Here is a 20,548-nt window from a genome sequence, read left to right as displayed (position 1 = left end):
ACAAAATTCAGCCTCTCTCTCTATGCCATGTATATCATAGGTAAGGTAGTTCGCTTTCATCTTCCTTATGTCATATTCCATGTCTTAAACCCAGGCCTGGGAGTCCTCAGACAGCTAATAGGACTATAGCCTCAGCCAAGGCTCCACCCCTAGAAGCCCTGATTGGAGGATCACCTGACTCCAACAATTGGGCCAATCATGGTATTTAAGGCAAAAGGAAGCACAGGAAGCTGTCTGACCAGTGAGGTGATTTCCTGTTGTGGCTGCATTGGACCCAGCTTGTACCTGTCTCCTGTACCCAACCCTATTCCTGTTCCACTCCTGCCTCTGCTCCTGCTCAGTGCTTGGATCCTTGCCTCTCCTCCAGTTCCTGCCCTTATACCTTGCCTTCAATCACCAGTCCTGGCTCTGATCCTGGCTTCTGACTTCTGACTCTGATTCTGGCTTGACCCTTGGCTCTGGCATTTGGTATCTGACCTCGGCTCTGACCATCAGCTTTGATTAATGGTTCCAACTCTGGCTTGGCCCCTGGCTCTGGTAATTGGCAGTGGACTCTGGTGCTGATCCTTAGTTTCATTCCCCAACCTAGACACCTGCTCTGCCTTCTACATCTGATTCATGTCATAACTACAAGGCAAGACCACCTGCCTCTCTGACTTTGTCCTCTCCTATCTCTTTGCTTCAGTCTATACAGAATTCAATGGTGAAGATCATACTCTTGTCCTGACACTCAGACCATATCGTCTCTCTTTTAAAATACCTTCACCAGTTTCCCCTTTCTTCTATAAAAAGCTTGAGCTTCACCTTCAGAACAAATTCATAATTCTGATCCTGCTGTCTGTGCTTTGCTCAAGCCTCCTTTCTTGATAGTCCAAATACTGTTTCTCGGTACACAACTAGCAGCCTACTGGCTATTTAGACAGCTTATAAAATGCTAGCTTAAGAATTCTGCTACGATGCTCAGACATTTAACAAAAGAGTATAAAAATACATTTAGAAATATGGGAGTGCCATAAAATCAGAGCATCGCAATAAAACTGAAATTGTTAAACTCACAAAGGGTAAGAAGGACATTACAAAATAGGACTTCCCAGCCTCTAGACCAGATCCTCACCAATGGCCAAGGAACACACTGGATTGGTCAGCAATAGAGCTGGGTGAAATTTTCTGTTGAAACTTTTTTTGGGGGCAGAGGGGGGGGAAGACTATGCAGATTTGGCAACATGGAAATATTTGAGTGTTCATGTTGATTTCACTGAATTGCTTTGGTCCAAAAATCCTAAAAAAATTCTGAAAAAGGTCAAAACGTTTTGATTCAAAATGACTATTTCAAGATTTCCTTTAATTTAATTTTTAAAAAATTTGAAATCCTTGAAGTCAAACTGAGATGTTTTGTTTCTGCTCAAGCTAAACATTGTTTGATCTGAAATGATATTTTTTTTAATTTTTCAAGCAAACCAAAAAATCTTTTTATTTGCCCAGCTCTACTCAGGAAATGATTTGTGCAAAAGTAGCGCTCCCACATCCCTAAGCAGGCCTGGCTGTGTTCCCACCCCAATCCTGCTTTAAGTTTCAAGAAATGACACTGCAACCTTAATTCTCCAGGGCATAAGGAAGCCTGTAAAACTGCAATAGGGATGAGGCATAGGAGGCACCATGTTGGTGAGGTGATCCTACCATGGCTGGCTATACTAATTTCAGGATTGCTTTATGCCAATGGTCCTGTGCTGCAAAGGACCTGGGACCGTATATTTTGATCTGAAATTGGCATATGGTAGAAGTAAGGAATTTTCAACTTCTATACACAATAAGAAATCCCCCTCATTACCTAGAGGAAGGTGAAATATATGTTTAGTTAAAGGCTTTTCTATGGCTCATCAACATAGTATACGAGACCCTCGGCTGTATACTAATGCAGTACTAGAAACAGAAAATGGATCTCCAAAGTCCTACTTCTGTGACTTATCCAGTAGACCATCCTTCCTCTCTCAATATACATACACTTTTGTTTAATATATTGTAACAACATACTTGGAGACCAATGGTTGATACAACACTGGTATGCTATTTTTTTTTTAAACTTATATGAACATAGTTCAAAATGTACTTAGTTGAATGAATACAAGAAACCCGGATGGTTATGGTACATATCTGCTGAGCTCTTTCAATTAACCATAGCTTCACTTGATAGATATGCATGTGCATTCAGTTCTGACCTCTTTAGAAATAAATGTCTTTGGATTACTATTTTATAAAGGAACAAGCTAATTTAACTAGACACATGACTTTAGGGATTTTGAATTATTCTAGACAGTTACAAAGGGATATTTAGAGAGTATTGCCCTTGTCATCTGTTGAAATAAGAATGACTAAGGATCAGACTAAGGATACGGGGGATGACAGGTTAGTTGCCTCTTCAGTACAGTTACTCCTTTCCCTAGAGCTAAGCACAGGATTCTCTCTGATGCTGAGTGAACAGGCAGGGTCTGGTTAGACTGGGAAAAGCCCACTTTTGGGGATGGTTGAGATCTAATTTCCAAGACATGGTTACTATGGAGTAATGTAGAGCTGGTGACTGAGTTACTTATCTGGATAGAATAAGTAGTTGTCAGATAGAATTTATCCTGTGGTCTGCCATTGTGGGGTGGTTTTGTACTTTATTCTTAGGCTTAGAAGGATTAGATTTTAATCAGTGAATGTCAATTCCATCATACAAACACAAAAACTGACAAAATATTTCCATCAATAATGATCAAAGTTTACACATAGGCAAAGTAAGGAAAATGCTGCTTGAAAACTTAGAGTTTGATATAAGGCTATTTACTCTGCATTTTTTGACACGTGATGTTGATCCTTGGTGTTTTAACAGTTATAAAGCTTGAACTTTTTGAATCTCAAAATCTGCCATCAAAATAATTATTGTCTGACCCCCCGCTCATAATTTTCTGCAACTGTAAAAAAATTAAATAGATAAAAATAAAAATATGCTCAAAATTAAACATTGATATTGTCTCTCAAAATGTTATATAAAATAAAAATTGAATTCTGTCCACCCTGTTTATTCTGGAGGTTTTTCAATGTCCCATTGGTGGTGATCGGCTCATGATACTGAGTCTTCCTAACACCTGACTCACAACAGCAGAGACTGTTCCAAAAATTACTTTGTGAAGTTCCATACTATTAGCATGACTATAAAGAGAAATGCAATCATTCAGTTCTCAGTTTCAGACCATAGATTTAATTGCCTATTAAAATGACAGCTCCTTTAATAACAACAACAAGCCATAATAAAAATCACCTATATCAGAACAAACAGTTACAAAAAGGCAGATGGTAGGAAAGACAAATGCATCATTCCATAAAGAATAGACATAACAGCACTTCATTTCTATCCCAGCTTACTGCATGTGATACAAGTAATAAAAACAGATTTCTTATACACTTCAACAGAAGAGAGAGAAAAGGAGAAGTACATCTCTGATTGAATTTTGCTGACAATTTTATGACCAGCCACTCATATGTATGGCCCTTCCTCTTACGTCTCACTACAACATATGGCTACTCAACATTACTTCTCTAGATTATTAACACGATAGCTCTTTTCTGGTAAGTGTTCACTCCACTAAAGTTTTTCTGGATTTACTTGGAATTTGGCTCAGTGACTCTACTTCCTTCAATTTAATCTTTCCTGAACAATTTTTGTTCATCTTCTTTTACCCCCCAAAAGCTCACAGAAATGTTTCAATTTACCTTGCTTACAGATTACGCAGGTGCATACAGAGTTGCCCTGGAATGCGTCAGTCAGGGTTAAATTGTATGCACTATACCTTAGGAAGACACAATGCTTGAGTACCAGCTGGCCTGCAGTTGCTATGCCACCTTCAAAGTAAAGTAAGTGCTGCAGGCACTTCCCACTACATTTGACCGGCTTCACCTACACACCCCAAGGCATGGTCTTTTCCAGGTGCATCCATGCCCCCTTTACACAAGCTCGTATCAGAGGTGCTGCCAAGTTCTTGCACTGCCAGAGAGCAAGAACTACTATCATGTCCAGCTCCTACCCCTATCCCCTTTTTCCTTTCTGCACCTGCCTAGGCAAAATCTGGCTTTTAATGTCTGTAAACTCATTTGAGAGCATAGTTAAAAATGCTGTATAGGTACAAAGTATTATTTATATTATGGAATCTCTCTACTCTGGAATCTCTCTACTGTTAATTCAGTTTTATTCTGTTTGCTGCAAAAGTTACATAAGAACTCTACCTTCGATGCAATTCATACCCTACCACTAGCCACCTCAAACACTTGGTTTGCAAGTCCAATCAATGACTTTGATCCCAGATCTCTAGAAATATAGGACTATAAAAAGCCATGTCTGCTTTGATAACTGAACCCCAAATTTACATTTAAATGAGATATAGATATTCTTTGAAAAATATCTCTCATGTTACTTTAAAACTATTAACATGTACAGTTTTGCAGTTTATTTTATGTAGCCCTTGAATATTAGCTTTGATCAGTTCTCTGAGGTTCCATTTTAAAAGCATACTATTTCAGCTGCAGAATGTATACTTGTTTAATGCTGGAATTTCATCAAGATCTCAGTTAAAATAAACAAAATAAAAAAGAGTTGGACAAATATGACCTTTTAAACAATGTATTGCTCAGTGATTTCTCCTACAATCCTTAGATCAACAGTACTTGGCAACACTACTGATGAAATGCATTTTTACTTTTGGTGCTACTTAAGTACTCTCTCTTTTATTCCTGGCAATTTCTAATCTGTTAATTGGTTTTGTCCTCATTAGGATCTGCAAAAAACAGCCTATATAGTGAGCAACACAAAGACAGCAGCTGTTTGCTTAATGTTGTCATACACAGCTTCACTGCCTGGACAGACTAGATCTATGTCTCTGGTCCAATCTGTCATTTTATTCTGATTTTTTTCGGGGAGGGGGGAGATTGTGAGAAACTAGCTTGTTTCTTAAATGCATGTATTTGAACAGGAATTACATCAGGTCAGCAAAAAGCTAAAATGCAATGGAGCCCCTACAATACTAATGAAACACTCCAGAAGCAAATCTGTTACACTGCCACTAATTCAAACTTTATGGTAGGTTTTCTTATCAGTAAAACCACATTTCCCAATTTTTCTTTTCACTACCTGCTTTATCCATATTAAGCCCAGAGGAACAAGCAAGCTTTCAGACATGGCTTACTGAGTACTGGCATGATTAGTACTTACTCCCTGATGGCTGTCTGAAGTGAGGTGTTCCGTCAACGTAAGCAGTCTGTCCTGTTTTCATAGTGTGCCCTGGCTTTTGAACAGGAATTTTCTATAAGATGGGGTGAAGATGAATATAAATATAAATCCATCTTCTGCCCTTGTTGTAGCACATTCACTGGTTTCAGTAGAATTTCAAAGCGTCCCGCCTTTGCCTGTAGACAGTTAAATGAAGTCTCCAGCCATCTAAGAAGAGTGACTGATGGGAAATATAGCGGAGTTTTAATAATTACCATAATTTCTGATGGCAGAGGTAGCTGGAAAACATATTTTGTTATCATAAGTTGATCCAGGCTTTGCATTTTGGGGTGGGCCTGCAAAACCTTTTTTTTTTACATCCACTGCACTCCACTCCAAATGTAACTGAAAACAGTATGTGCAGGCAAGGCCAGGATTAGGGCATTTAGAAGTCTGGAGTCAGTGAGATCCTCAATTAACAACAAATGTAACTAATTCAATGTATATACAGAGGGAGGAAGCATGGAGCCCAGCTGGTGTGCGTGGTGCCATGCATGGTTGCCAACAATTAAAAGTGTTTCAAGGAAAAAATTCTCTCTAATTAGCTCAGGTGCCTGTAGTCTATTAAGCCTCAGTCACCGAGGGCCTATGTATGCATACAGGTGAGCTTTATTATACAATCATCATAACATCGCTGTGACAGAGGCACATATTCCCATTTTATGGGCACGGAGATTAAGGTAGGAAGGTTAAGCAACATGATTAAGGCCCCAGACTATATATTGGAGCTAGATTAGAAGATAGGAATACTCTGCTGTCAGTTCTATGCTGTGTCCATTAAACCAGGCTGTACCACCTGCTGTTTCTCCATCCTCCTTTGTGGCCAGATTATAGTCTTTAGGTAGCTACATGGGGAACAAATATTAAATAATGGGCTCTTCGATCTAACAGAAAAAGGTATAACATGATCCAATGGCTGGGACAAATTCAGACTGGAAAGAAGGTGTACATTTTTAATGGTGAGAGTAATTAAGCATTGGAACAATTTACCAAGAGTTGTGGAGTCTCTATCACTGACAGTTTTTAAATCAAGATCAGCATTTCTCAAAGATATTATTTTGGAGAAATTCTATGGCCTCTGTTATACAGGAAGTGAGACTAGATCAGGGGTCGGCAACGTTCGGCATGCGGCTCGCCAGGGTAAGCACCCTGGCGGGCCGGGCCAGTTTTATTTACCTGCTGACATGGCAGGTTTGGCCAATCGTGGCCCCCACTGGCCACGGTTCGCCGTCCCGGGCCAATGGGGGCCGCGAGAAGCCGCGGCCAGCACATCGCTCGCCCGCGCCGCTTCTCGCCGCCCCCGTTAGCCTGGGACGGCGAACCGCAGCCAGTGGGGGGCCGCGATCGGCCAAACCTGACGCGTTGGCAGGTAAATAAAACTGGCCCGGCCCGCTAGGGTGCTTACCCTGGCGAGCCGCGTGCCGAACGTTGCCGACCCCTGGACTAGATGATCACAATGGTCCCTTCTGGCCTTGGAATCTACGAAAGACACCTACCTTCTTGTTTTGTGCTGAGCAGCATTTTTTTCTCAATTTCTAATCAGCCAGTTGTTTAAGGGAGTTGTGAAAGTGCACAAAGAAAGCAGCTGTACCCCTGATGTTGCAGTAATATATGCAGCCTGCTCTTCCAGGAATTAACCAAGAGTGCTGAACAGTACAGCCAGCACTCCTAATGCTCCTCCACTCCCTTGTCTAAATGAATCACTTCTAAGGGTATGCCAACGCTGCAGTTAAAAGCCCACAGCTGGCCTGTGCCAGCTGACTCAGCTCGCCAGGCTCAGACTAAGGGGCTGTTTAATTGCAGTGTAGATGTTCAGGCTCTGCGACCCTCCCTCCCTCCCCCCACCATGGGGTCCCAGAGCCCAGGCTTCAGTGTGAGCCTGAATGTCTACACTGCAATTAAACAACCCCTTATCCCGAACCCCTTAGCCCAAGTCAGCTGGCATGGGCCAGCCATGGGTGTTTAATTGAAGTGTAGACATACCCTTAGATAGCCTTCATCTAATGGGGTGGGGAACACAAGTCCCAACAGCATTTTTAAAATATGTTAATTAGATGTTTTAAAATCAAATTAAGGCAAAAATTGTTTCATTTTTTTTCCACCCTGGGAAAGTCAAGTAAATCGTTCCTAAAATATTACTTTAATCATAGAAAGAGTCAAATGCATAGAGCACATCACAGCACATCTTGAAAACAATCTGTTACTATGCATCTGAGGTTAGAGGTTGGGCAAAAGTGTACCAATAAATTTGATACTACACTATGAAGCACATCTAGTAGAAGATTAATGAGATGAAAATTAGTATCTAGAGGTAAAATAATCAACAAAACAAAAATACTGTTTTCTAAAACACAGAAGTCACATATCCATGAAATTTAAAGCAAACAGATTAATTAAAATCAATGTGAAATAACCATCAGATTCACAGAAGCAGGAAAATTCAAAGTGGAAAGTCGAGGCTGATATTCTCTTTAATTATTCCCAACATGTCTTTGTATATTAGTTTTAGACCATTCCATGAAGTCACGTCCATACACTACAGGGGTTCTGAAATGGTAGACTGTCCACCCTGGGATTGTCTTAAATCTGATTTCCTTACTACTGTATACTAAATTTTGTAAGGATGAGGCAGCAAAGATCAGATTTAAAAGAGGATGTTCAACACACACTGCTGTGTAATATATCCCAAAGGGGGGCAAGAAGAGAACTGACACAATTCTCCCTTTCTGTGTCATATCAGTCTAGAGTAAGACAGGTCTCCAAAACTATCCAATAAACAAAGTAAATTATTATTGTCTATTACATAGTTCTAGTAGCACTCACAATATATTGGGGGCTTGCCAAAAAAAGCTAGTGGCACAATCCCTGTCCTAAGGAGATCACAGTCCAAAATTCCAATCCCACAATTAACTCTGTTTTTGGGAGGAGCTCCACTGACTTCAGGGAAGATGCAGGGGATGTGCCCACATGGAGTAACTTGCAGAATCTGGGTCCAAAACATCAGATGCCTTGTAATTATATATCTATTTTTCAATGTATTAAAAAAGGATCCATTGCAAAATGTCTCCAAGTACCTATACAACAATTTCATATAAACCAACAAATCCCAAATGTGATTTTTTTAAAACAAACTGTGACCATCAGGGTGCAGACCCCCCAAGAGGAGACTAGGGGGTCTGAGCCCCAAAGAATAAGCAATTGAATCAAATGGTTGTATACAATGTTATTGTGTATCAAAATAGGTCAAGGTCTTTTATGAAAGCTTGTAATGTTCTGAACTTGGTCCCTGTGAGCTATGTATACAGGTTATAGTTATGAATGTATTATATATGTAGCAAATTCTAATTGTAACTGTGATGCAACTTATCACCTGACAACAGAGCAGTAAAAGCAGGCAGGGGCTGCCTCCACAACCAGAGAAGACTAGTTCCAAGCACCTGGCATTGTACAACTCAGGAAAAAGACAAAATTAGGCCATTAGGGTTAATGGAAAAACACTGAGAAATCCCAGCTACAAGTTCCCTATCCTAAGTGACCATGAGTCACCATACCAGGAAAAAAAGAAAAAGAAAAGGAAAAAAAGGCCTTTTAAAAAGGGAGCTTGAAACTGAAGTCTTGATCCAGAACAGAGGGACAGTCTCAAAGGCAGTGGAGTTGTGGGGGCTATCTGGGAACACTAGATCGCACCTTAGGGCTGGGACATGCTGGGAAACTGTTCAAAGGCAATAGGTAACTTGTATAAGAGAAGGACATTTATCTAATATAGACACGTAAAGACTGAAGTTGTGTCTTGATGTTTATTTCTGTGTGACTTGTATGGGTTTGCTTTTCCTTATTATTTCATCTTTGAATCTGTGATTTTTCGATTAAACCAACGTTTTGTTTATTTTTACCCCAAGCAGGTCTCTGGTGTGCAAACTGTGTGGCATGTGGGTGCCAAAGTAAACTGATAACTGGGGGAGGTTTTCACACCTTCAGGTGTGATGAACCAGCAGGGAAAAGTCCAAGTGTCTTGTAGTTAAGAATTCGGGGTAGATGGATTTGGGAAGATTCAGGACCAGCAGGGCTATTAGTGTCATCCTGCAAGGAGGAAGTAAGCTGGTGAGAACCATGGTGAAAATTCCATGCTTGTGCACTGGCTATTGGTGCCAGGGCTCTGAGTCATAGTAGCATAGTATTAAAGCACCCGAAGTTACAAGGTAGGTGCTGACAGAACCCCTTACTGGTCCAGATGATCCCCAAAACATCAGAGAAACCACCATAAACAAAACAAAAAACACCTACACACCAGAAAGAGAATATCAGTACAGATAGCCACTCTCTTGTTAAGGGAATAATTTCCCCTCAGTGGTGTAAGAGCTAACATGACAGAGTAGCTGAAAGTACATATTTTGTCAAAGAGGAACCAATTACTGTGCAACCATTTTGTTTTTCTGCTTCAACACTTCCACACAGTTTTCAAATAAATGCTAGAATTTTACATTAGTTATGATAGCAAAAAAAGAACATTGCTATACAGTACTTTTTATACTGATCCATCTGTATTACAGGAAGTAGTCATCAGTATTGCCACTCTGAAAACCAACCAAGATATTACTTAATTATGACTTAGTTACAGTATACATCATTATGCAAAACAATGATAGTAGAAACAAGAATAGATGATAAAACTTTCTAATTAGTATCGTTAAAGTCTCTTATTTCCATAGTACCTGAAGTTTGTATGTTATCACTACCAGAAAATTATTAAAGTGATGATTTCTAGAAATAAACCTGTTCTTATTTTTTTCCAGGTTTAGTTTTCCTGACTGCATTAGACACCTCAAATATACATAAATTATGAGATTCTAAATTAAGTACATATATAAGGAGAAGACTGTAAATATGAAGTCCATGTACTTATTCAACAAGTACATTTGAAATGTCTAATTAGAGCACAATACAAGTCCATTGTGAGATTTGAAGCTGGGTGCATTTTGACTTTTTATTTAATGGAGTAATCCTGTCTCCTGATCTGTGTAATTAAGGATAATGGCAAATGTAGTGAATTATAAATTGAGCTAACCGATGACACTATGAAAATGTAGACTTGACATTGTTAAAAGGAATACTTTGTACCCAACAAATCCATCCAATAAACTGGTGTAATTATGTACCTACAGATATCACAAATTATAACAATTATGTAAATTGCTAGTATGTATAGTTACATGTAACAAACCTGTACTTAAATATCTATTTATAGAGTAATTACTTGGTGAGAACACTGTAATGTAATTGGAAATACTTAATAAGAAGTGGTCAAATGTCACTGATGTTATTCTTATCTAATGTTGTTGAGCGAGGTATGGGGCCCAATTCTTCACTTAGGTATACCAGTTCAGCGCTAACTTTCCCTGATATAATGGAGAGGAGAACCTGGCCTGTAATGTAGGTGTTATAATATCACTTTTAGCCAAGAGAAATGGGGTTCAGAGCATATGAAAATTCAGAGGGGTTTAAACATTTTGGGTGGGTGTACAAATAAAGTGGAGGCACTGGTGACAATGTAATCTTACAGTAATTTCCAAGAAAGGGTTTAGTATATGTCATCACCTCTAGAATAAGGTCAAAGCTGGGGTGAAAAAGCCTAGATGTATTCAGAAATTGTGGCCAGTTCCAATTCCTTATCTTGAGGTTAGTGAGCTTCTATAACATCAGTTCCTGGCACAGTCGGTGGTGCTGAGCCGTAGTTTGGGCTTGCTGTCATTTTTGCTTCATCATCCATTTCAATCTCTTTTCCATTTTTCCTTTGTATACCTTTCTTGCAGAGGGTTTAAAAAAAAACAACCAACCCCCCTTCATAATTTCCAACACCCTGTTTAAACAGACACCTTCCCCAAACTGGTCTTAGAACCACTGTTCACACTCATTCCCTAGACTTGATTAACAATGACAACAATAAGATAATAAACATTGTCTCAAACTTTCTCTCCAGATCTCAGTGATCCTAGGAGTATCCCCTCAGGACTGCTCAGTCCACATCTTAGAGCCTGTTTCCTCTAAGAGGGCCACACACTCACATGTCCTTTTTATACCAGTAGGTTAATAACTCACCTGACTCTGAATCAGTAGAGCCCTATTAAATCTTCTCTAAGCAGGAGCAACACATGCTAACAACAGGAGAGGCAAGTGTTCCAGGCAAACACAGCTAGCTTATTACAGTACCCATGCAAAGTGGGTCAAGTAATTATGATCCTTGAGGAGTTGCAGCAGAATCATTCTACCTTCACATCTCCTATTCCATCCAAGTGAAATAATCACAAAAATTAAATGAAATATTTAAAAGTGCTTTAAACATGTAGGCACTTTCATGATTATTTAATGTGGGAAGTGCCTGGGTTAGGAGGCATGACTTTGAATCTGATGGAATTCATACAGTAAGTTATTAACCATTGATTATTTTTGGTTACTCTGACCTAATCCAAAATATGAACAGAGAGAGAGAAATTTGTTTTTGTAAAGACGATTTTACAAATTGAATAGAATGCAAAAATATATATAATAATAATAATAATTAATAAATCTAAACCACAAAATACTGTCAACCAACGTTATTCAAGTTTGAAGGTACCATGGACAACTTTAAAATCTGGGAGAAAAGCTGAGGACCTCAATCATTTTATACAATACTATGAATACATACACACTTTTATACTGTTCTGTGTAAGAAACAAAGGCAGCATAACAAATTTTGTTATATTGGTGTTGCAAATTAGCCACCTTTAACCTAGCAGAAACCATTTGGCAGAGTGGTTTGGTTTTCCATTAACTTCATTAACTTCCAACTCCAAGTTATGACTGAATATTTAGCATTCATCTCCAATTTTGATGCAATTTTTTTAGTTGCCTTTTCTCTCCTCCAACCTTTAATCCGCAGTGCACATTCTGTACAAGGGGATGGTCAGGGGTATCCCCACCACCCCCAGACATTTCTCATTTCTCTCCCTCACAGTGAACTGGAGATCAGTGGATTGATGCTGGACTAGCTCTCCATAGACTTATGAGGAGTTAAAGCTCATCTGCCTAAGAGTAGTGGGAGTCAGTCAAGTACTCATCTTCACTCTCTTTCCTCTAATTTCACCTCCATCCTTAGCTTCCATAGTCCTGTCATTTATCCCAGTCTTATCCTTGGCTATTGACAACATACCCTCTCCCTTCCCTTCTTTTATCCATGATCTCATCTATGCTGATCCCTGGTCGCATCTGAAAACATTCTCCATCATCTCTCCCTTCAGAAAGTTACCCTGTCTCACTAATCTCTCAAGAACATTGTCACACTATGTTGTTATGTCCTATCCCTTTAACCAACTTGCCGCTATAAAAATCTGCACTATTGTATGCATAACAAGTTCCCTTTGGTATGTATATCTTCAAGTGTATAGGTTAGCATTTAAAAACGCAGTAGGGATAGAGTTGCCAGGCATCTGGTTTTCGACTGGAATGCCCAGGTGAAAAGGGACCCTTGGCGGCTCTGGTCGGCACTGCCAACCGGGCCGTTCAAAGTCCGGTTGGTGGTGCAGGGGGGCCCAGAGCTAAGGCAGGCTCCCTGCCTGTCCTAACTCTGCACGGCTCCTGGAAGCAGCCACCAGGTCCCTGCAGCCCCTAGACACATGGGTGACCAGGGAAGCTCCGGGCACTGCCCCCACCCCAAGGGCTGGCTCCACAGCTCCCATTGGCTGGGAACCGCAACCGGTGGGAGCTGCGAGGACAGTGTCTGCAGGCATGAGGGCAGCGTGCGGAGCCTCCCTGGCCGCCCATGTGTTTAGGGGCTGTAGGGACCCGGCAGCCACTTCCTGAGATCTGTGGTAAGCTCCGCCAGTCATGTTTTTCCCTCTATTGGTTCATTATTTGCCAGAGTTTGTCAATTTATTTATACGAACAAATGACAGTCTATAGACAATATGCAAATTCTATATATACTTATTATGATCATTCAGTTTGTAATTGGCCACCTAACTTACATGGTAATGTTCCTGTTTCTTTATTGGCTAACAGAGCTTTATACACTGGAGTCATGACTCAGGGACCCGAAGAGCAGTGCTTAGAGAATTATTAGGCCATTTCAAATCTTTTCTTGTCTTCTTTTGCTCTTATAGCCATTTTATTTGGCTGCTTATGTGGACTTTAGATTTTAAAAATACCTGGGTATTTTCCTGACAGACAAAGAAAAATAAATGCAATGACCCTCTAGCAGACTTTACATTCAACTTCCCCTTGTCACACTGACACCAGGCAAGTTTCATTGCCGTTGCTTTGCTCCCAAGTATATTTATCTATTGAGGCTTTTTATAAGGTTGCCCTTTCGCTATGGTATCGAATGGTCCCCTTTACTGCCTGACATTAGCTACTGGTTCCTGGTTCCCTAGATCTTCTTAATGAAGGTAGAGAGAATATGTGATTGTCTTTCTCCCACTCATTCTGTGACATTCCACCAGTCCCCATTCACACATCAATATCATTAATTCGCTTCTCAATCCACTCAGTTCACACTTGCCTCCCAGCCTTTTCGCTATCAAGTGAGATAAATTCACTTTTTGCTTTCACTCCAAGAGTGCATTAATCTGGTAGCAGAACTGTCCGTGGGTCAAGAGGTAGTTCCACAGAGCAGATGTCCATGGGCGACCAAGGGAATTAACAGAAAATACAGTATAACATTCTCTGGTGTTCCTGCTCCAACACATAATATTAAAGTTAACTTGGGTCAATTCAAATTTAAGCAAGCAGCTGCTATCACAATCATAATTAAAGTATTAAATATGTACTTGTCGGTCCATCAGTAGATTAAAACAAATAAACAGCAAGAGGAGTTTCTGATAAAGATAAAGGAACACTGACTGTTTTATTCAGGTGCAGTGAATGCCAGAAAACACTGGTGGTGTATTAGGAAGAGCAAACCTAAAAGATTACATATTTAATCAAACCTTGATGTGTCAAACACAAACCAGAGGTGGGAGAGAATTGGGGTGTGACAAGACCTTGCACTAGTAATGCAGCTGATCTTATTAACCTACTGAATAATGAAGACCTGTGAGGAAGGAACTTAGAAATATGTCTAAGTTCCTGTTTCACCATTCATATTGGTCAGATAACTGTAAAACCACATTCAAATATGTTTTTGTTTTTGAAAAATTAAAAGCAAATCTTTCTGTTGCTAGAAATAGCTTTTTGCATCTATCATGTTGGTGCAGGTCAGGATGCTTAAGGAGGCCCGAGGGAATGTGTTCTGGAGCACACATTTCTTCTGCTCCTCAAAGGACCAGAATGTGGTTGTATCCACCTTTCCCATGCTGCATACTGCATCATGCATACAGTGGGGTTAATGGCCTCTCCCACTGGTCCTGTAGAACATCAGTGTGCATGTTAGCCAAGCATAGAGCTAGAGCGCCAGAAAAAGTCTAACCTGCTCTACTACTAGATGCCCAGTGGGATGAAGAAGACAAGCGGCTCATTGGATCTTCTATCTCTTTCCCACCCACCTTCTCTTCCACCACCCACCCCACAAAGTGCCCTCCAAAAACAAGGACACAATTTTGCCCCAGATATGCCAGATTCTTACTGGAAAAAGTTTCAGAGTAGCAGCCGTGTTAGTCTGTATCCGCAAAAAGAAGAACAGGAGTACTTGTGGCACCTTAGAGACTAACATATTTATTAGAGCATAAGCTTTCGTGGACTACAGCCCACTTCAGATATGCATCCGAAGAAGTGGGCTGTAGTCCACGAAAGCTTATGCTCTAATAAATTTGTTAGTCTCTAAGGTGCCACAAGTACTCCTGTTCTTCTTTTTACTGGAAAAAGTTATCCACTTGCTCATTTTTTTTCCCCTAAGAACCTGGCAGGTTCTCAAATTAATCATTTCAACTAAACACCGTTAACCACCAATTGTTTGCATCACAGGACTTTGTATTCATGAAGAATCTAGAGAACTAAATCCCCGACAGAGGGTGCCTCAGAGGTTTCCCTGTCTGAAATGTCTAAATCCCAAGATATTAGAATCATTTTGCATCATTACACACTTGCTGTCGCTGAAAGACTACTCAGAGGCTGGATAAGTTAAAGCTGCTTTTTCTGCAGTTCTCAGTCAGGTGAATTTGTTTCCTCAGTTGCTCCATAATGGTGATGTGATAAGTGATCTTTACTTAGCACTGTGAAAAACAGTGGGAATCAGCAAGTCAAGCTTTCGTTTTCTGGATCCTGGTGGCACCTTTTATTCTGACTACAGGACTGGAATAATAGGGAGCTAATGTGTCACCTAACAAACTACAGAGCTTTTTAATAGTAGTAGATGTTTTTAGCAGCACTGGGGAGGAAGGCCATAGTGTTTATTAGTAAGTCATTGGCTCCACAGAGGAGTTTTCCCTGGAGAAGAAAGAAAGAAAAACAAGGATGTGAGGGGAGTGGGGGAGAGAGAGAGAGAGATTTGGCAGTAGCATGTCAAAGCGGGCAGCTTTAATATGTTGCTGTTATAAGGAAGCTGGCATCAACCTTGCATACGGGTGTATCATGCATGTATTTCTAACGATATTGTCCTAGAAAGGACAATATGCAGGAGATACCGGTGTAGGGACCAAAAATTATTGAAGAAGGCACAAATAGAAGTTGCACTGGAGGTGCTTCACAAATACACTGAAGTAAAACCTTAAACGATGTGAAAAGGCAGAGTTTCAAACGAATGACATTCCTTAGGAGAAATGAACTACTAAAGACGGAATTAGAAGCCCCAATTTGAACGAATACTATCAAACATATAGTAATGAAAGTAATTAAAAAGCATTTTGATTGCTTCATAATGGCAGGGCTCATCAGGCTCACTAGTAATCAAAATGCAATTCTGCTCGTTTTAAATGCAACTGTAAAGAAAAGTAAGGAAGCTAAAGAAAACTGAAAAAAGCAACAGAGGGTCCTGTGGCACCTTTAAGACTAACAGAAGTATTGGGAGCATAAGCTTTCGTGGGTAAGAACCTCACTTCTTCAAATGCAAGTAATGGAAATTTCCAGAGGCAGGTATAAATCAGTATGGAGATAACTGAGTATGTTGCTGAATGAAAACTGCAAATTTTGGTAAAATCCACCCAGGTGTACAGGGCTCACACAGGCCTTCAATACAGCACAGATGTGAAAGAAGCAGCAGGTCCCCACACCTCCTAGATACCATAGAGGTTATTCCATGCTGTTCCAAAGAGGCCAGTATTATTGGGCAGAATGGGGGTAGACTCATGTTTATATAGTTCTAATCTCCTAAATAGTCCCAAGCATCCATAGGCTGCAATATTGATCATAGAGAGACTATGCTGCATCCACTGGCCCTGTCAACAGGTTGGTACGTATGTTTCAATAATCCATCCCCTACCCATTAAAGGCCTGATCCAGCTCTCACTGAGGTCATTGGGAATTTTGCCATTGACTTAAATAGAAGCAAATTTGGACACTTGAACCCCCTGCATAATTCTTGGTGACATGCGACATGTGCGGAGAGGGGGTTAATTTAATAGTACATGAGTAAAATATTAAAAAATAAACGCTCGCTTGTTAACGGTGGGGGTGTAGAGAGGAAAAATGAAATAGAAGAAAGCAGCAGCCTGCCATTTTCATTGTCATTTAGAAGTGTACTGGGCCTGACTTACCACTGATTTCAATGGCATTTTCACTGATTTCTAGGACATTTTATTGGTGTAACACTGGAATAACAGTGGTAAATTAAGCCTGAATATTTTTTAGAAATGACTACACTATAAATTCTATATAGGATGCAGGAATGCAAGCTTTGGCTCATATGGTCTAATATCTCTTATCATAATAAATAACACCTAGCTCTTATACAGTGCTTTTCATCAGGCGGTCAGTATCACTATCTCCATTTTACCGATGGGGAAAACCATAGCACAGAGAGGTGAAGTGACTTGTCCAAGGTCACCCAGTAAGGCAGTGACAGATCTGGGAATAGAACCCACGTCTCTTGAATCTCAATCCTGTGCTCTGTCTACCAGATGCCATAACTGGAAGTGCACAACATTGTCAGTTTTTGTTTTTTAATTTGAATTCTAATCCTACGCCAAGCATATATGAAACATGCATGTTAGATCATCTTCTTGCACCCAAAAAGTGCAGAGCTACTTGGCATGTTGCTGCTATTATAACCTGGGTTTTAAAAAGTGAATGTATATTCTTATTTGAAAAATAATGTATAGAAGCATCTGTGAAAAGAGGAATTCTTGAGCATTTAGTTACCGTTCATTGTCTCATCTGATTAGTCTTATTGTAACAAAGAAAAAGGAAAATAAACCATGGGTGGGGAAAGTATCCACTGCAACAAATATAGTTCTGATTACTTAAAAAACCCCAGGAGTTATGTATTCAGCGTATTGCCATGCATGTTTTGTGAAATTCAAATAAACATCTTTTAAAATTGTTAGGGCAAGGGATGGAAGTAAACTTAAAGTTAGTAAAATAAATAGGTTTAGTTATTGACAACAAAATTCTTAAGCTACAGATGGTTTAAGTACAACATTAATATTAGCTTTTTAAAAGCTTCCTTGATTTACTACTTACTGCATATCCCTCACCCCACAGGGACAGCTACAGGATTTAAGAGCACTTCAGCTATGGGCAAAACTCCACTTTTTATTCAAAAGGATATGTCAAGAGATATTTGTTTCTCCCATTCCAGAGTTTTAAATAGTAAACTCATAATTTGCTATGCAGCTCCAATTACACTTGGAATAAGAGAAAAAATAAAATGTGTTTCGTTTTCTCCTGCTCTTTGCCTTTATCTTTGACTAGCCTCACAAAAGGTGAAATCCTGACCCATCCCACCACTGTGGAAAGTTCAAAGACAAAGAGACTTATAATGGTCCTGCAAGAAACAAGATCAGTGGTGAGAGGAGGCAGGTGGAAGAGCAGACATGTAGCAGAACTCCATAAAGGTACACAGGAGAATTTGTAGGTAGATTGAACTTACAGTAGGGATATGGCTGGCCAGCCAGTCTGTGAACAGTGAAGCCTTTCTACCTGCAAGATCAGCTGTGAAGGTGTTTTGCATCCTTCCCCCACCTGTGCAAAATCCATTTACTCAGAGTTTGCACTGGAGCTAAGAATTTCACCTTAGGGAAATAAAATAGTGAAGCGGATGATCCTCTGCATTAAACATGAAATGTAATAACATTAGTGGTAAGTATCTTGCTAGCTGGAAAAAAATCCCCCATCTTTCTTCACATTTAAAAAAAAATAAAGCTTGCTTTTTTAAAATGGATCTGCCAGCCATAGAGCTCCATAGCAGCTATCATCAGTGACAGCTGCTTTTAACCAGCAGCCTTAATTTAAGGGAAATGAAGTTTCAGGATTTTAGTAATTTCATCACTCACTCTTCCATTTTCTCCCTGTGCTCTATAATGTCAAACTCCCCAACTCATAAACTTTTGTATTTAATATTTCCTTCTTATTGAGTTGTCTATCACTTAGTTTTGTGTTTGTTTATATGGATGCACCAACATCACCCGAATGTACCTTCTTTTCATTTAAAATCACACTGACAAAGAACTACCACATACTGAGTTTATCTGAGTTTACCATAGTTCCCACTTATACTTACTACAGGAGGTATCTGTGGTGACAGTGTGGAGACTATAAACAGTAGTGGCCAACTCTGTAATGGTGCCTTTTGTAAAAGATTGCCAGGTGCATCTTAGTAAAGCATACAGGTAAGCAAACAAGAATTTTGCCAAGTGTTCTGAAAAAGGAGTTCTGGGAGAGTTCTGAAATATTCCTTTCATGAAAATATTCTTATTAAGAATTTAGCCATTAAACTTTAGGTCCATTTAGATTTTAAAAATCTAAATAAGTCTGTTTTGTAAATACCTTAGACTTCTCACTATGACATACTGTTTTCGTTATATTGTGTTCTATTTGAATTCAAGCTAGACTCAACTGCATCCTACATAATAACTATCGCAGAATAAAAAGGACTTTTTTTTTTTAATTCAGACATGAAATGTAGAAACTATAGAAGCAGGCAACATGTCTCTAGTATAGCATTTTGGCTCTATTAGTCAAAGTGTTGTATTCCTTAAGTATATGTTAGAGGATAGATGTGCACATAAAAATACCATATGTCAGTTTCAAAGCTATAATTTACATAGTTATTTAAACTTATGCAAATGAGGACATTAAAGTTGAGATACATACCAATAAAAAGAAATTATAAGTTAAAACTGCCACATCATCTTCAACTCCCTGCAAGTGACTAGGTATTGCAGAACATATGGTTTGTAAGTTCTCCCACTGTTCTTAGAACTCCTGATAGAGCACCATATGTGCTATAATGCCCAGACACAACAGGACAAGTTAACAACACATGGAAGCCTTACCTCCCCACTTAACTCTAAAAAAACCTCACGCTAATTGTAAAGATTAGATACAAAGCATTAGCCTTTTCTCCATATAGTTGATCCTGTTCTTATTTACAATGTACAATGGAGTCAAAAATGGTTTTAGCTTTCAACTCATCGTATTACAAAATCTGAATAGTTTATAATTAGGGCCCTACAAAATTCACAGTCCATTTTCGTCAATTTCATGGTCATAGGATTTTAAAAATAATAAATTTCATGATTTCAGCTATTTAAATCTGAAATTTCACCGTGTTGTAATTCTAGGGACCCTGACCCAAAAAGGAGTTGTGGGGGTAGGGTCACAAGGCTATTGAAGGGGGGGTTGCAGTACTGCTACCCGTACTTTTGTGCTGCTGCTGACGGCAGCATTGCCTTCAGAGCTGGGCAGCTGGAGAATGGCAGCTGCTGGCCGGGAGCCCAGCTCTGAAGGCAGAGCCATTGACTGCAGCAGCACAGAAGTAAGGATGGCATGGTAAGGTAAGGTAAGGTAAAGATGCCACCTTCAGAACTGGGTGTCTGGCCAAATGCCACTGCTTTTTTCCATCCAGCTCTGAAGGCAGCGCAGAAGTAAGTGTAGCAATACCATGACCCCCCTAAAATAACCTTGCAACCCCTCCTTCAACTCCCTTTTGGGTTAGGACCCCCAATTTGAGAAACACTAGTCTCGCCCACCCCTCCTCCAAAATCTGTATAGTATAGGAGTGGGTTTTTCATGACCATGAATTTGGTAGGGCACTAGTTATAATAGGGAAGTGTGGCTTAGTTCTGGGGATAAAAGACTTGGTGGCAACATTCCTAGGATTTTCTACACTGAACTCTGTCA

The 20,548-nt window shown here is 39.8% G+C and overlaps 1 protein-coding gene across 22 annotated transcripts in view; it reads right to left on the bottom strand.

Moving 5' to 3' along the window:
- SYT1 (synaptotagmin 1) overlaps nt 1–20,548 on the bottom strand; it is a 510,915-nt gene that overhangs the window by 428,712 nt on the left and 61,655 nt on the right. Inside the window, exon 1 of one of the 22 annotated variants that reach the window (XM_065559646.1) lies at nt 5,243–5,328. The exons of the other annotated variants lie outside the window; for them this stretch is intronic. The gene's annotated coding sequence lies outside the window, so the exon portion shown is untranslated. Of the gene's footprint in view, nt 1–5,242; nt 5,329–20,548 lie in introns of those variants that run through there. 22 annotated transcript variants of the gene reach the window in all.

The sequence above is a fragment of the Chrysemys picta genome, chromosome 1 (assembly GCF_011386835.1).
Source record: "Chrysemys picta bellii isolate R12L10 chromosome 1, ASM1138683v2, whole genome shotgun sequence".
Classification (NCBI taxonomy): Eukaryota; Metazoa; Chordata; order Testudines; family Emydidae; genus Chrysemys; species Chrysemys picta.
This window is presented reverse-complemented; position numbering and strand designations above follow the sequence as displayed.